Source organism: Lissotriton helveticus, chromosome 3_2 (genome assembly GCF_964261635.1).
Source record: "Lissotriton helveticus chromosome 3_2, aLisHel1.1, whole genome shotgun sequence".
Taxonomy (NCBI): Eukaryota; Metazoa; Chordata; class Amphibia; order Caudata; family Salamandridae; genus Lissotriton; species Lissotriton helveticus.
Window position 1 is genome coordinate 205,030,493 of NC_136062.1, and position 18,432 is coordinate 205,048,924.

The following is an 18,432-nucleotide window of genomic DNA, read 5'->3' on the forward strand; positions in this document are numbered from 1 at the left end:
ATGGAATGTAGGTAGGAATCGCTAAAATATTAGCGATTCCATAACAATGAATTGGTAATTGAGATTCGTTATTGAGGAATACCTAGCCATTCATTCCTATGGGCTAGGAGGCCCATAGGAATGAATGGGAAGAGAGCACTATTAGCGATTCGGTATTATCGAATCGCATCGCTAATAGCGGGAGCTATTTCAAGGGTGCCAGGGTGTCCAAAGGACACCCTGTTGCACACCTGAATGGTGCATGTGTGCAAATGTAGCGCACATGCATGCCCTAAGGGCATGGATGTGTGCCACATGGCACATTCCAAAAAGCAGAAAAAGTGATTTTTGAAAGGAAATCGCTACTTACCACCAACTTGAAGTTAGTGGTAAATAGCCATTCCTTAAGTCTGAAGGGCACTGTTTTTAGTGCTACGTACATTGCATTTAAGGAATCGGTATTTCCGATTCCTTAAATTCAAGAGCAAAATAAGGAATCACTATTTTGCGATTCCTTATTTTGCATGTAGGTTTAAAGTCACCTACATTGCACTCAGCCAAATACCAGTCGGTAACGCAGAAATGTAACGAATTTCGGCATTACCGACCGGTATTTAGCCACCTACATCTGGCCCCAAATAAGGAATCGGTAACCGGTTTCCCATATTTTTACCGATTCCATATTTGCGATGGCGTTTGCTATTACCTACATCGCACATGGCTAAATACAGGTCGGTAACGCAGAAATGTATTGAATTTCGGCATTACAGACCGGTATTTAGCCACCTACATCTGGCTCTTACTTCCTCTTTCACTGAGTGGTGTAGGCGACTGGTACATCTACATCTTTCTATAGGGGGGACGGGGGCTACTATAAGATTATATAATTCAGCAGCTCTTAGGCAGGGTGGCATGGGCTCTGTCATAGGATTATGTGATCTTCCTTCTCTAAGACCGATCGTCTGCAGGGGGCCTCAAATGAACACAAACACTGACAACTCTCGGACAGTGTGGTGAAAGGCGCTGTCGTAGAAAGACATAACTTTCCATCCTTTGGATTGGGTGATGCAGGAGAACTGGCAGTGCAATGGTTAACCTACTCCTTCTTTGATTAATCAGTGCAGCAGGCTGGCTTAGGAATGCAAAACTTTCCGTACCTTGCATTGAGCAATGCAGTAAACTGGCAAAGGAATAGGTAGCATCCCATACGATGGACTGAGTGGTGCTCAGAGATGGCATAAGAATACATACAATTCTAACAGTCTATACCATGGATTGAGCTGTGCACAGAGATGGCACGTGAATACATACTATTCCATACCATGAATCTAGTGGTGCACAAAGATGGCACAGTGATAGACAGAATTTTATACAAAGAATTGAGTGGTGCACAGACACAGCACAAGAGTACAGAACATTCTAACAGTCTATACCATGGATTAAGTGGTGTACAGAGATGGCAAATGAGTACATACTGTTCCACACCACAGATTGAGTGGTGCACAGAGATGGCACCGAACTACATAACATTCTAACAGTCTATACCATGGATTGAGTTGTGCACAGAGATGGCATGTGACTACATACCATTCCATACAATGAATTGAGTGGTGCACAGAGATGAGTACAAACTGGTCCATACCACAGATTGAGTGGTGCACAGAGATGGCACATGAGTACATACTGTTCCATGCCACATATTGAGTGGTGCACAGACATGGCCTGTGAATATATACCCTTCCATACCATTGATTGAGTGCTGTACAGAAATGGCACATAAATGCATACTTTTCCATACCATGGATCGAGAGGTGCACATAGATGGCACAGGCATATATAGCATTCCATACCAAGGATTGAGTGGTGCACAGAGATAGCACAAGCATAGAATCATTCCATACCATAGATTGAGTGGTGCACAGTGATGGCACATGAATTCATATCATTTCATACCATAGATCGAGTGGCGCACAGAGATGTCTCAGGCATAGACAGGATTCATACCATACATTGAGTGGCGCACAGAGATGGCACATGAATTCATATCATTCCATACCAAGGATTGAGTGCTGCAGAGAGATGGCACAGGAATACACAACCTTTTATAGCATGGATTGAGTGGTGCGTAGAGATGGCTCAGGCATAGACAGTATTCCATACCATAGATTGAGTGGTGCACAGAGATGGCACATAAGTGTATACCATTCCATACCAATGATTGAGTGGTGCACAGAGATGGCACATGAGTATAGACCATTCCATACCAAGGTTTGAGTGGTGCACAGAGATGGCACATTAATTCATATCATAACATACCAAGGATTGAGTGCTGCAGAGTGAGGGCACAGGAATACACAAACTTGTTTAGCATGGATTGAGTGGCGCACAGAGATGGCTCAAGCATAGACAGCATTCCATACCATAGATTGAGTGGCGCACAGAGATGGCTCAGGCATAGACAACATTTCATACCATAGATTGAGTGGCGCACAGAGATGGCACATGAATGCATACCATTCAATACCAAAGATTTAGCTGTGCACAGAGATGGCACGTGAATACCTATAACGTTCAATAACTTGAAATAAGTGATGCAGGAAGCTGGCATTAGAATTCAGATCCTTCCATATCCACGATGCAGTCTGAGGTCCTTATTACGAGGTGACGGTATATTCAAACAAACAAACAACTGAACGAAATCTCCTTTGAACTTGATTATAAATCCCTTAGCCGTAGCCCCAATTTGGAACCCCTAAACCACTCATACACCGTGGGCAAAGCACAATCATATCTAAGCAAGGCCATCACAACACAGGCCCGAAGCAAAATTCTATCCATGAGGCTGATCACGCTCGGGATAGCAGATTTCAACCCTGCTTGGGCCCAAAGAGGGGACTCCATATCCTGCAGGCTATGTACGTACAAAAGGGAATCCTGGCTGCACCTTCTCTGTTGCTGTCCTCATTTCAAGAATGAACGCCGGCGACTGCTGCGCCCGATCTGCCTCAATCGGAGCTTAACAACTTGCTCGGTAGCATCAGCCCTGTGTTTGTCAACCACCAACACTATGTTCCTAGCGAGATCAGCGAAATTCGTTCACCAATTTAGTTTAGCACTAAAAACCCATAATGAGAGTATTTCATCACTCAGGAGGCTCACCTCAAAAGCAACTGATCAGAGTTGAAGTGCACTCGTCACGTAGCTTCATTGACAGTGCCACTTGCATGCCCCCATATGGAAGACAGTAAGGACTTGTCCCAACGCATACAATGGCTGGGAAAGGCCAATCAATGGGACTAAGACTGTGGGAGCTGTATCCTTCTTTCTCATTCTGTTTTTGTTTTATACCATTTTTTTTAATTAGCACAGGCGTACACCTTTTTTTAAACAAGCAAGTTTTTTTTAAAGAATTACTGTTCTCTGTACTTTCTCTTTTTACTGTAAAGATTTTAATTAATTGTACAGTTAATAAAAAAACCTTGAAACCTTGAAACCATTCCATACCAAGGATTGAGTGGTGCACAGAGATGGCACATGAGTGTAGACCATTCCATACCAAGGATTGAGTGGTGCACAGAGATGGCACATGAATTCATATCATAACATACCAAGGATTGAGTGCTGCAGAGTGAGGGCACAGGAATGCACAAACTTGTATAGCATGGATTGAGTGGCGCACAGAGATGGCTCAAGCATAGACAGCATTCCATACCATAGATTGAGTGGTGCACAGAGATGGCTCAGGCATAGACAGCATTTCATACCATAGATTGAGTGGCGCACAGTGATGGCACATGAATGCATACCATTCAATACCAAGGATTTAGCTGTGCACTGAGATAGCACGTGAATACCTATAACGTTCCATAACTTGAAATAAGTGATGCAGGAAGCTGGCATTAGAATTCAGATCCTTCCATATCCACGATGCAGTCTGAGGTCCTGATTACGAGGTGACTGTAAAGGTTAGTTATATAAATAATTCAATGTAAACTGGTTCTTGAAGTAAGAGGTGGGTTTATTCAACCTCATCCAGCAACAGCCCACAGCAACTGGCAAGTCCAGAATCCCACAAGCACAACATTCTAATATTCTAAGAACACAGGGGTTCTCCGTGTTCTCAAGTCCTAATAGAGTCTAGAAGAGAACATCACACATCTCCCTTCTATACACTTTGAACAAATGAATATTATATGCAACCATTAAGAGAACCAGAGAGAACTAGAATTGAATAACTCACATAAAACCTGTCAAAGGAAGAATTAGACATAAAATGCAAATTATCATGAGAATCACCAACATGAACAGAGCCCCTTTGAGATGTCAAATATGGATCAACAACAACAACACGACTCTTATTCCATATTCTCCCATCATCAGTTTTAACAGCATTTTTAAAGATCTTAATGACAGCTCTAATATCAGTATATTTGGACCAAGGTCTACATCCTACAGGAGTCTTAATTTTCACAAAATCACCAACTTTGACATCCTGATAATGAACATTTTTCTTTTTGTCAAAGTAAGACTTGCGGGCATCTTGTTTGAGTAATTCTTTTTCTCTCCAAGCACCAATGTCATTATCCACCAGACCTTTATTCATACACATCCACCCAGGGCACAACACAGTGTTAGGAGCCCTCCCTTTGAAAAGTTCAAAAGGAGACCTGCCCGTAGTAGCATGAGGAGCAAAGCGATAGGTGTTGATTCTGTCCTGCAGAGTAGACTTCCAATTAAGACTGGAAGAACGAGCGAGCTGAATAGACTCCTTCAATGTCTTATTAACTCTCTCAATAGCACCATTGGTTTCAGGATGGTACAAAGAACATTTCTTATGAACAATTCCACACTTTTTTAAAAATTCAGTGAAAACAAGAGAACAAAATTGAGGCCCATTGTCAGATAATAAACTGTTAGGAAAACTCTCCTTATTGAACAGGGGTTCTAGAAATTTAATGATAGCTTCAGAGGTGATATCTCTGACAGCAGAGACTTCAATCCATCTAGAATAAAGGTCAATTAACACAATTAAATAAGGAGTATCCGAAACACCTTGAAGAGGACCTACAATGTCGATAGCAACCTCATCCCAGGGATGACCTGGCAAAGTTCTCTTCACCATAGGCATGTGTCTAGTTTTTAGAATCTTATCACTAGCACAACATTCAGGACATTCTCTAACCATTCTCTCAATATCTAAGTCCATACCTGGCCACCAAAATTGCATGCGAAGTATCTCCTTGGTTTTCACTATGCCTAAATGACCACAATGAGCATGCACTAATAGTCTTTTCCTCAAAGTGCCAGGAGGAACAAGTTTTGTCCCTCTAGTTAACAGACCATTGTTAACCGAAAGCTCATCTGAAATCAACAACCAAGGTTTGACCAACCTAATGTTATTCTTCAAAGATTGCATGACACTCAAAATTTCTTGATCCTTCTCCAATTCCACTCTCCATTCAGATTCTTCAATTGCACCATCAGTCACCTCACACACATTTGTAAACTCTTCCCAATCACTTGAGTCATCAACTTCAGAGTTATCAGAATCAACTAATCTAGACAAACAATCCGCAGATCTATTAGCTAAGCCAGGAATGTACTCCACATCAAACTCAAATTCTTGTAATGAGACAATCCACTTTCTGATTCTAGAAGAAATTGCATCCAAACCTTTCTTAGAAAACACTTCTCTCAAGGGTTTATGATCGGATAATACACTAACTTTTGTGCCCCAGATCAAATTTTTGAACTTCCTTAAAGCCCAAAAAATTGCGAGAGACTCTCTCTCTATCACTGAATAATTGCATTCTGCACCCCTGAGACAGCGAGATGAACAGCAAATCAAGGCATCTTTCCCATTCTTCTTTTGAACCAACACCGCCCCTAGTCCCTTATCACTCGCATCGGTAAACATGACCGTGGGAAGACCAGGAACAAAAGCATGCAGAGAAGGTGCCTTTCTTAACTCATTCTTAATGCATGTAAATTCTTCCTGACATTCATCCGTCCAGTCAAAAACAGTATTTTTTTACCGTTAACCTTCTCAAATTGCAAGTTTTGCTGGCAAAATTAAAAATAAACTTACCATAGAATTCTACCATCCCTAAAAATGAGAGAAGTTCATCCCTACTCTTCGGCTCCTTTACTTTATCAATAGCCTCAACCAATTCCTTCTTAGGAAAAACTCCATTACCAGTAATCCGATGACCTAAATAATTGACCTCCTGTACTCTAAACTTACACTTAGTCCTCTTCAGAGTCATACCAGCACCATCCAAACGTTCCAGCACCAAAGCAACTCTTTTATCATGCTCAACAATGCTGTTACCATAAATCAATAAATCGTCCTGGTAGCATTTGACACCCACCAAACCCCTTAAGATCTTTGACATAATTCTTTGAAAGACAGAGGCCGCTGACACAAGGCCAAACGGCATTCTCCTGAATTTAAAAGTACCCATGGGTGTTACAAATGCGGTCAGATCTTGAGAGGAGTCATCCAACTCCACCTGATGGTACGCGGAGGCAAGATCAAGTGTGGTGAAGTATTTAGCACCTTCCAATGTACAAATCATTTCATCTATATTTGGAAGAGGGTACTTATCAACTATTACTTCCTTATTTAAGGACCTCAGATCAATACAAAGACGGATCTCTCCAGTAGGTTTCTTGGCTATGACCACTGGAGCAAGCCACTCAGTAGCTTCAACTGGTACAATGATATTATTCTTGACAAGTTTATTTAATTCTTCCTGAACTTTAGGCTGTTCTACCAGAGGGATCCTTCTGACTTTTGCCACAACAGGCAGAGCATTCATTTTCAATTTAATATGATGTTTGTAACCACGTAAACGACCCAAATCATCTTTAAAAACATTAGGGAATTGTTTAGCTAAACTCGAAGATAATTTTTCATCACTCGTGTTGCTCACAGTATCGGATATTTCATGAACTTGAACCTGAGGAGATGCATTGGGGTCCAAAGTAACACCTAACTGGCGTTGATGAAGCCAACCCAACAGAGCATCTCCCTTTTTCGATACATAAACTTTACCCACAATGATGTGAGAGCCAAGCTCAATCTCAGCCATGAAATATCCTAACATAGAGATGGGTTTCTCACTATAACCTAGAGGCATAATGTCACATCTAAACAGTTTCACTTTCTTCTTAAACAAATCAACGAATAGTTTTTCATCAATTATCGTTATTTTTGAACAAGAATCAAACTTAAAATTTACCATACAATTTTCTACTTTCACTATGAATGAAGGATGATCTGGATTATTATCTTTCACTTCAAAACATATAGATCTCACATGTGGCTGAGACCATCTCCTTCTTGAATTGTCAGCTCCTTGAGGCCTTGTCCTGCAAAATTTCGCATAATGACCTTTCTTGTTACATAAATTACAGGTCACCTTTAAAGCAGGACAAATGGGAGCATTAGCTAAATGAGTAAATTGACCACACCGAAAACATGAAAATCTATTATAAGAAAAACTTGAAGGTCTAGTTTGTCTCTCTTCAAAATTATCCCCGACAGTTCTTTTGACCTGACAGATGGTCTCATCTACTTTTTCTTCATCTTTCAATTCAGGCATTGTAGGTTTATCTTTTTCCTTTTTTAGTTCCCCAACACATTTTGTCATATGTTCAACCTGTTTTGCGATCTCTAACACTTCTTCAAGAGGAGGTTCATCTTTTAACCATAGTTCCTTTCTGATTTCATCATGTGCACACCTTAGCACAAATTGATCACGAATCCTCTCATCAAGAGATTGACCGAAGTTGCACGACGATGCAAGTTTCCTTAGAGAAGACACATAATCCTCGACCGACTCATCTTTCTTCTGTTCTCTTAGACCAAAATGGTATCTTTCCATTATTGTACTGAGCCGTGGCAAGTAATGTCTATCAAGCTGAACAATCGCTATTTCATACTCGTTTAAGTTTCTCTGCTCAGCAGCTGACAAATCAGGCAAATGCTCCAGTACATCTTGTCCTTCCCCTCCTAGACAATGTAATAATAGAGAATGCTTTCTTTCAGCACTCAGGTTTGTTCCACAGACTCTTGCATAGTTAGCAAAGATTTTTTTCCACTTCTTCCACTTTACGTTTGGTTCACCTGGAATTCTGCATATTTTATAATTCCGCTTCCTTTATGCAAATAACTCTTTAAATCACTTTGTAATCCACCTGTAATTTGACCTTATCACAGTAGTCCACTTGCAATTTGACTTTAATGCAGGCTTTTTTTTTTTTTTAAACTGCTTGTAAATTAATTTTATTATTGTGGTTTACTTGCCAATATTTGATTTTATCACAGTAAATGCAGGCTTTTATTTAGCTTGAAACAAATCCACTTGTAAATATATGACTTTAAATCCACTTGTAAATATATGACTTTAAATCCACTTGTAAATATATGACTTTAAATCCACTTGTAAATAAATATTTGACTTTATGCAGGCTCTTATTTAGCTTGAACCGCAATATACAGTCTTAGGGCGAAATCTGAACGTTTTATTGTTTTCCTTCGTTTGTTATCCCTTTAGAGCAGACAAGTCGCGCTGATATTGGGCCGAACAGCGGCTTGGAACGCAACGTTCTGTTTCTCTGGAACGCAGAGAGGACAAAAGGAAGGACGCACCGTGCGTACTGTGACGTCCGTTCCAGCGCGAGGCGTCTGTTACCATGCGAGAGCAGGCGCGAGCAGAGTAGAACGCTCGTAGCGTATTAAAACTAGAAGTCCCTTAAAATTTTAAATTAAGCGCTATGATTAATTTTAAACAATCGCGCTATAATATATTTGCCACCCGCTCTCCTCACCATATGGAATACAGCCGCTGGGAAGACTTCGCTTCACTTTTTTTTTTTTTTTTAAACAGCCGCTGGAGGAGATGACGGGTCAGTTTCTCCGCTGTGTTGTCGAGTTGAGGCTTTTCCTCCCGATCGTCGCCAATGTAAAGGTTAGTTATATAAATAATTCAATGTAAACTGGTTCTTGAAGTAAGAGGTGGGTTTATTCAACCTCATCCAGCAACAGCCCACAGCAACTGGCAAGTCCAGAATCCCACAAGCACAACATTCTAATATTCTAAGAACACAGGGGTTCTCCGTGTTCTCAAGTCCTAATAGAGTCTAGAAGAGAACATCACAGTGACGGTATATTCTAACCCATGCTTAAACACCTGTGTGTGGATGGGTCAGAATTATGAGTTGACAGGTATTTATTGCATCCGATAATTAGCGGGTGTGTTAAATACCTCAACAGTCGGAAGGTCGGAATGTCGAACCTACCAAAATTTAACGGGGGAATATAATTCGGCATTTACTTTACCATGCAAATTTTCTTGCAATACGTACCAAAATCTGCATGAAATTCCCCACCAATTCGTAATAAGTGTTATTTATCGCATCCGATAAATTACGTACGAACCCTATGTACCCTATGGTATCGTTATTTATCACTTTCAATAAATAACACCTAATCAGTGTCTTCCAGGAGATTCTTACATAGATAAGCAACCTTATTTTGGATTAATGAGATGTCACAAGACATCTATAGGACTAATTGATGCAAGGGGCTGTCACTCAAGTAAATAGTTTCCATATATTATATTTGGTCATGCAAGTGGCTGCCTAATGCTACGTAACTCGCCTTCTCTTGAGGTGGATGGTGTAGGGTACTCCAGGGCTTTAAGTGGGCCGGGTCTCAAGGGGTCTGAGCACCGGCAGTTTTTTTCAGGGGGCCTCGAAACGGGTCTCTATCGGGCTCTGTTTTGAGCCCTGGCACCAACTGCAGTTTTTCCCGGACTGCAGTGACAGCTGTCACTGCAGTCTGGAAAACAGTGCCAGGGTGCCACAGCCCAATAGAGATACGTTTCTAGAGAGCAGGCACATCGATGTGCGCTGCCCACACTCATTACTTCTCAACTAGTGGAGAAGTTACGGCATGATGTCATGCAAGGTGAGCTGTAGGGGAAGGGAAACCCTTAAAGAGAGTCATTTTCTCTCTGGATTTCCCTTCTCTTTTTTAAATTGCAGGAACAGCAACATTGTGTTAGGGTCACCAGGGCTTTAAGTGGAAGTGTTTTCAATATTATATGTAACAAGTCATAGTTGCAACTTATTTATCTTATGCAAATAATAACCATTGACAAAGCCAGTAGTCCTGACTTGTTGTAGGTATGATGTTACTTGTTGTATCTTATATCTGGATGCAATGACAGAAACAGCAAAATACATGTTGGGCGGCACACTATGCTAAGCACTGATTTTGAACATAAGTTTTTTAAAGCCACGCCCCTAATTACACTGGCCACGCCCCTTTGATAGACCCCCCAGTTTTTTCATCCCACTTAAAGCCCTGGGGTACTCAGAATACATCACCTCCCCACTTGTGGATTAGGTGGTACAGAGGGTTACACAGGAGGCCATGGCTTCTTTTAGCTATGGTTATGTGATGCAGGTGGTTAATACAGAAATGCATATACATGGGTAGTGTGCAGGCTCGTACCCAGAAATAGGTGCATAAACTCATTTCTAAACAACAAAATGAAGGGGCGGTTCAGAGGATAGTTTATGAGGGTTGTTTTCCTCTACTTCATCAGAAATGTTTTGAAAAAAACAAATACTATATGGTGAACCTTAAAAGAACGCAGTGCATCTTAGAGCAATTTTGGATTGTGTTATTTTTTTCTCCATGGGTGTTTGGGCAGACCTGTTAGGAAATGGTGTATTTTAAAGGACAACTATCAAGTAACTGGTAAAACTAGATACAATTTTAGAAGGGTTAATTGGGCTTTCTTCTTAGGAAGACTTGGTAATCTGTGGTGGATGTTGCATTAGTAAGCATAGTGGTCCTAAGAACTCATTGTATTCAGTGCTGGACGTCGCATCAGTAAGCATAGTGGACTAGCAGCATTGATCAAAACTGGTTGAGAAATAAGGATGATTAATGGTTTAAATGGTTCTCCGTCAGAGAATGTAAGAAAAAATTAGTGACAGAGTATGTTAGACCAGGCATCATTGGTGTGGTTTCCCTTGACTTTTTCCATCTGACACCTGTATTTTTGACTGTATGCTGCACATCACTTTTGCTGGTGTTAGAACTCTGGGCACCTTACCACAGCAGATCAGTGCTAAAGTGCAAGTGCAACCGGTGTAACTTGTGAATATGTATGGTTATCCATAATTGGCATGTTTGATTTACTGATAAGTCCCTAGTGAATTGTACTATGTATGCTCTGGGCCTGTAAATCAACTGCTACTAGTGGGCCCGCAGCAGTGGTTGTGTCACCCACATGAGTAGCCCTCCAATCATGTCTCAGGCCTGCCACTGTAGTGTCTGCAAGCGTAGTTTTAAACTGCCATGTCGACCTGGCAAGTGCACCCACTTGCTAAGCTCATACCTTTTCTTTTTCTGCATGTAAGGCACCCCTAAGGTGGGCCCAAAGTAACCCCATGGACAAGGTGCTGTGCATGTGAAATGTAGGACATGCACTGGTGTGTTTTACATGTCCTGATAGTGAAATACTGCTAATATTTGTTTTTCATTATGGCAAGGACTATCTCTCTCATAGGTTAACATTGGAACTCCCTTGTAACACCTTACAAGGGTACCTTTCACATGAGAAAATATAGTACTCAGAATTTGAAAAAAAATAATTCTATGAGTGGTTTTTAGGTCTCTCCGACGCAGCGCACATGCGCTGCATAGGAAAGAGACCTGTAGCCATCAATTGCCTTTTTCAGGCTAAAACGTGCACACGTTCCATTGCCTTCAATGGCAACGCGTGCACGTATGGCGATTCCCTTGCGGGAGCGAGCAGCACCATGTGTTAGTAATTATCGCAAACACATGGCGCCCCTGGCTCGCTCCGGCAAGGGAAACGCTTTGGTTGCTCTGGGCCGCACTCCCGTCAACCCTCCCACTGTTAGCGCGATGCGCCCATGCTTGTTTTCCTATCGCTATGGCGTTATGCCTGGATGTCTGTGAAAGGTACCAGATTCCGCTGCAGGAAGCGAAACCATCGTCATGGACCGGAAAGGCAGTATGGACCTGTGAACGTTCCTTCCGGTTTGGGACATGCTAGTTCCGGCTGGGGGAGTTCAACTTTTTAAACATTTTTCGTACATGAAGAAGCTTTCTTTGCAGCCAGGGATCTTCCAATGATTAACTATTTTGCGTCGACCACAGGAAGTTCTCCAAATCAAACAGCTCGTTCTCATTAAGGAGGGACTGTGATAAAGTAAGCAGAGAGGTGATTTTCAGTACTTCGTTGTGTGTTTTTTGGTCTGATGTGTTGTGGTTGTGTATATTATGAGGCACTGTGTCATCGCTGTACAGTACTTACATGTAATGACGTGAAGGGGAAGGACTTTGAAATTCCATAGTGTGGACCTGGGTGACTGATGCAGAGTCTATAACAGTCTAGCGCTTAGAAGGGAGAGATTCACGTGGTACCGTGACTACCTTGGTCATGTGTAATAATCACACTGCGATTTTGGGTACGTTAGCTGGCATGTTTGAAATAAATGCAGAATTCACCAGAGCATGATAGTCTGTTGTGAGAGGCGAGAGTGAAGGTCGCCATTAAAACAGTAGCGCACATGGACGCCTGGAATTTGATTCTGGCTAAGGCACCATTTTACCTGCAGACTTCTGGTAACACTAGTTTGTTGTTGGATACTGTAGCCTTTTGTCCCTGATTATGGCCTGTTCCCTTTCCGTCCTCCTCTCCCCCTGATAATACGGAAAACTGACCTGTGACCTCTCAAAGGAGCTTGATGCAGCAGATTCACAGTCCCACCTTGCCCAGGGCAGACCCTGGGGTGTGCAGTTATGGTCATTACCCCATCCCACTTCAGGCCTGACTACTGACTCTTCATTCGACTACCATGGCCCAGCTTCTGTTTACCTACCACCACTGCTATTACTCCTGCTATATGAGTACTTTGTTTGAGTCCAGGATAACTTTAGGTCTTGAAGTGAATGCCACAGACTGGATCCCTGTGCATGCACACGACTTGGGCTCAGTGAGGCCTCTCAAACATTTCCAGAGATATGAAAGTAGCAAGCTGGTGTTTGAAATCCCAGGCAGCCAGACGGTAATGGTATTCCATAACACAGGTTCATCTGTGAGGAATGCTTCATTGCTGCTGGAAGCTAGCTGCGCCCTTGGACTCTGAACACGAGGGCATCCCTCAGACGGCATCTTCGTCCTTGAGCCGCTCAATGGTGTAATTGTGTCCAGGGCACAAGTCGAGTAAACCACCATCATCACACCTAGTGTCAATATCACCCACTTCACTAGAAGGTGGTTCATGATTATCAGACCGTTTTCTTTTAATTATTTTAGGCTTGGTGACGCATTGTGTAGGCTGATTGATTCATTAAGTACTTTTCCATGGCACAATATACATTGAAAAGAGCGCCTTTAGGCTCCGTCTAGGCACTGCACATGGCAAAACCTGGTTAATAAAGACTATTCAACACAATGCAAAGTTACCGTAAGCATGTTGATTCTACAAAGATAAGACCAGTCCATCCCTCATTTACTTGCACATTTCAGAAATAAGCTGTAAAAATAATGGAGCAGCTTGCATCATGTCAATCCTCCCACTAATCATTCTAGGTTTGTTTTGATGCTTCCACTGACTGGTGGTTAGTGAAGGTGTTTTTGAACAGAATAACATTATTTTTATTTATTGTTTAAATTCCTTTCGTGTGCAGACTTGCCCTGTCAGGTCATAAATTTCATTTACGGTGTTCATTAAATGGCACGAAAGCCAGACCGTGGGTGTGTGTGGTCTTTGACCAGTGGTACGTGTAGTAACAGTAGATGTTGTAGTGCACTGACCATGAGAGCCCATGCTTCTCTGTAAGATTTAGCTGTTTTGAGAGGTTACTATGTAACCCAGCTGTAGTTTAACCCCAAGAGCCTTATTCTAAAATATATTTGCTCTCCTAAGGGTTACTTAGTTGAACAGGATTTAGGGTTTATTGCAATCTTGAATTGGCCAACCATGGAGCCTACAGAACATTTTATGAAGACTTGGAAAGTCATAACTTTGTCAGTATTAAGAAATATTTCCAGTGGCGTTTTCTGCCGCATATACATTCCCTAATTTACCCCAAAAAGGGTTATGAGTAAGTGCATGAATGGGTTGAAGAAGTTGCTAAACTTCCCCATTTCTCTGGTAAAATGTGTGCCTGAGAGTTTGACCTATTAAAATATTTCACTGATGGGGGAAACAGAACAAAATAATTTTGTGCAATTACACATTTCCGCCACACTAACTTGTATGGCTAGTCCATTTAGTGGACAAATCCGCATGGTTGATTGGAAGAGACGTACGCCTGACGTAGTAGATATTCCGAGTAACCCGTATATGCTGGAAGTAGGGGTGCTGCAGCATCCCAGAATAACCATCCTATAATTTGGAAGGTGAGCAAGCAATAAAGATGCCTTTACATTTATTTTTTATCTGGTAACATGTGCTGTGCTTAAGAGACAGAGGTCAAATGTCAGGCAATAATGTCTGTCAAATACCTGTTAATTATTTTAACCTAGAGAGTGCTGCTTACTTTAACTGGAAAACAAGATGATATTGTAAAGTAAACAATTTGGCAGTCTTGCAGGAATACAGTAGATCCAGTAGGTGTCATTTTGTCAAGCACATGATAAAATGCAACTACCTGTAAATGAACTATACAAATATTTCAGCCTATATCAGCAGTTCAAAAAGCACAAATAACAGCAGAATTGTTTTGTAATTCTGAAGTGTGATGAAAACAAAGCTCTTACTAGCATCAAAATAAATCAAGACATATTTCCACATATTATCTATCGCTTGTGTGCTTTTCATCAGTAAAAAAGTGTTTGAGCAAATTTAGTGGCCATTTCAAAGGGAAACAAGCATTGGCATAGCAAATAGGTCTTGCTTTTGGGACCGTATAAGTTTTTAGCCATGCAAAAGTTGATGATGTTGCACCAAGGGTATTATGCTGCATAACTAAATACTTATAGGGCCCCAAAGGCGAGACCTATTGGCTATGCCAATGCTTGTATTTCAATGTGTTCGCTCAATCAATCAATCAATCACAGTATTTGTAAAGCGCACTACATACCCGTGAGGGTCTCAAGGCACTGGGGGTGAGGGGGTGCTGCTACTGCTCGAAGAGCCAGGTCTTGAGAAGGCTTCTGAATGTGAGCAGGTCTTGGGTCTGCCGTAGGTGGGTGGGGAGGGTGTTCCAGGTCTTGGCAGCGAGGAAAGAGAACGATGTGCCGCCGGAGGTTGCTCTTTGGATGGGCGGACTGCGGTGAGGGCGAGGCCAGCGCGCTGAGTAGGCGGGTGAGGGTGTAGAAGGTGAGTCGTCTGTTGAGGTATGCTGGTCCGATGCTGTGGAGTGCCTTGTGTGCATGGGTGAGGAGTTTGAAGGTGATCTTCTTGCTGATGGGGAGCCAGTGCAGATGTCTGAGATGGGGGTGAACTGACTGCTGTGGGGGGTGTTGAGAATCAGACATGCCGAGGCGTTCTGGATGCGTTGAAGCCGCTTTAGGAGTTTGGCCGGGATTTCTGCGTAGAGTGCGTTACCGTAGTCAAACCTGCTACTGACGAGGGCCTGGGTGACCGTTCTTCTCGTTTCGGTGGGGATCCACTTGTAGATCCTGCAGAGCATGCGGATGGTGTTGAAGCAGGTGGAAGAGACGGCGTTGACCTGCTTAGTCATGGAGAGGGTGAAGTCAAGGATGATTCCTAGGTTGCATGCGTGGTCGGTAGGTGTTGGTGATGTTCCCAGTTTGGTCAGCCACCATGTGTCATCCCAGACTGAGGGGGTGGATCCGAGGATGAGGACCTCCATCTTTTCCGAGTTCAGCTTCAGTCGGCTGTTCCTCATCCATTCTGCGATGGCCTTCATTTCTTCATGGAGGTTGGTCTTGACGGTCTGAGGGTCTTTGGTGCGGAAGAGGATCAGCTGGATGTCAACAGCATAGGAGATGATGTTGAGATCATGTTGACCGGCGAAGTGGGTGAGAGGTGCCATGTAATAATAATAATAATAATATTAAAGCCAGGTCTTGAGAAGGCTTCTGAATGTGAGCAGGTCTTGGGTCTGCCGTAGGTGGGTGGGGAGGGTGTTCCAGGTCTTGGCAGCGAGGAAAGAGAACGATGTGCCGCCGGAGGTTGCTCTTTGGATGGGCGGACCGCGGTGAGGGCGAGGCCAGCGCGCTGAGTAGGCGGGTGAGGGTGTAGAAGGTGAGTCGTCTGTTGAGGTATGCTGGTCCGATGCTGTGGAGTGCCTTGTGTGCATGGGTGAGGAGTTTGAAGGTGATCTTCTTGCTGATGGGGAGCCAGTGCAGATGTCTGAGATGGGGGTGAACTGACTGCTGTGGGGGGTGTTGAGAATCAGACATGCCGAGGCGTTCTGGATGCGTTGAAGCCGCTTTAGGAGTTTGGCCGGGATTTCTGCGTAGAGTGCGTTACCGTAGTCAAACCTGCTACTGACGAGGGCCTGGGTGACCGTTCTTCTCGTTTCGGTGGGGATCCACTTGTAGATCCTGCAGAGCATGCGGATGGTGTTGAAGCAGGTGGAAGAGATGGCGTTGACCTGCTTAGTCATGGAGAGGGTGAAGTCAAGGATGATTCCTAGGTTGCATGCGTGGTCGGTAGGTGTTGGTGATGTTCCCAGTTTGGTCAGCCACCATGTGTCATCCCAGACTGAGGGGGTGGATCCGAGGATGAGGACCTCCATCTTTTCCGAGTTCAGCTTCAGTCGGCTGTTCCTCATCCATTCTGCGATGGCCTTCATTTCTTCATGGAGGTTGGTCTTGACGGTCTGAGGGTCTTTGGTGCGGAAGAGGATCAGCTGGATGTCAACAGCATAGGAGATGATGTTGAGATCATGTTGACCGGCGAAGTGGGTGAGAGGTGCCATGTAATAATAATAATAATAATATTAAAGCCATTTCTAAAGCGCCTGGCTACACTAAGAATAGTGTGTCCCCGCGCTAGAATGCTACAATATCTCAAGAGGCAGAAGTAAGAGAGAAACAGAGCCAAGGTCAGAGAGAAGAAAGTGAATTAGATGACTGGAAACAGGTGAGTTTTAAGTAGATGTTGAACAGCGTCAGGCTGAGGGATGAGCCCTGGGGTACGCCGCAGATGATCTTGGTGGCTTCAAAGCGGAAGGGGGGGAGGCGGACGCTCTGTGATCTACCGGAGAGGAAGGAAGTGGTCCAGTCCAGGGCCTTCTCTTGAATCCCGGCTTCGTGGAGGCATATTTGTAGTGTGCAGTGGCAGACCGTGTCTAAGGTGGCTGATAGGTCTAGGAGGATGAGGGCTGCTGTTTCTCCGTTGTCTGTCAGGGTCCTGATGTCGTCGGTGGTGGCGATGAGAGCGTTCTCGGTGCTGTGGTGGCTTCGGAACCCGGATTGGGACGGGTCCAGTATGTTGTTCTCCTCGAGGTAGTGGGTCAGTTGTTTATTGACGATTTTCTCTATGACCTTCGCCGGGAACGGGAGCAGGAAGATGGGCCGGAAGTTCTTGAGGTCCTTTGGGTCTGCCTTGGGCTTCTTGAGCAGAGCGTTGATCTCGACGTGCTTCCAGCTTTCCGGGAAGGTTGCTGTCTCGAAGGAGATGTTGATAACTTTCCGGAGTTGGAGTGAGATGGCTGTGTCGGCTTTGTTGAAGATGTGGTGTGGGTATGGGACTGATGGTGATCCTGAGTGGATGGAGTTCATGATCATGAGGGTGTCGTCGTCGCTGATGTTGATCCAGGAGAGCAGGCGGTTGGTGAGGGTTGTGGTCATGGTGGGGATGGGACATGTTGTTGTCCGGGTGGTCGTGATATTGAAGCTGTCGTGGATGTCGGTGATCTTGTGGTTGAAGAAGGTTGCCAGCGAGTCGCACAGGTCTTGTGAGGGTGGGATGTCGTTGGTGTTGGAGCTAGGGTTGGAGAGTTCCTTCACGATGTTGAAGAGCTCTTTGCTGTTGTGTGTGTTGTTGCCTAGGCGGTCTTTGAATGAGGATCTTTTGGCTGATCGGGTGGCAGTCTTGTGGGTCATGTAGCTGTCCGGTGTTCGTTCGCTGAGCCATTTCTTCTCCAGTTTCCGGCATGCACGTTTGGAGGCCTGGAGTTCTTCGGTGAACCAGTTGGCTTTCTTGCTGGTGCGGCTGTTGGAGGGTTTCTTGAGCAGGGCGAGGGTGTTGGTGCAGTCGTCATTACATTGTCTGAGGTTGCGTGCGGCGGTGTCGGGGTCGGTGGGGTCGGTGGGTTGATTCTGAGCGAGGATTGTTGTTAGCTGGTCTTTGGTGATTTTACTCCAGCAGCGGCGGGGCATCTGTGCAGTGGATGCAGTGGTGGTCAGTCCAGTGGAGTTCGGTGGTGTGGTCGAAGGAGACGTGAGGGCTTGCAGAGAAGATGGGGTCAAGTGTGTG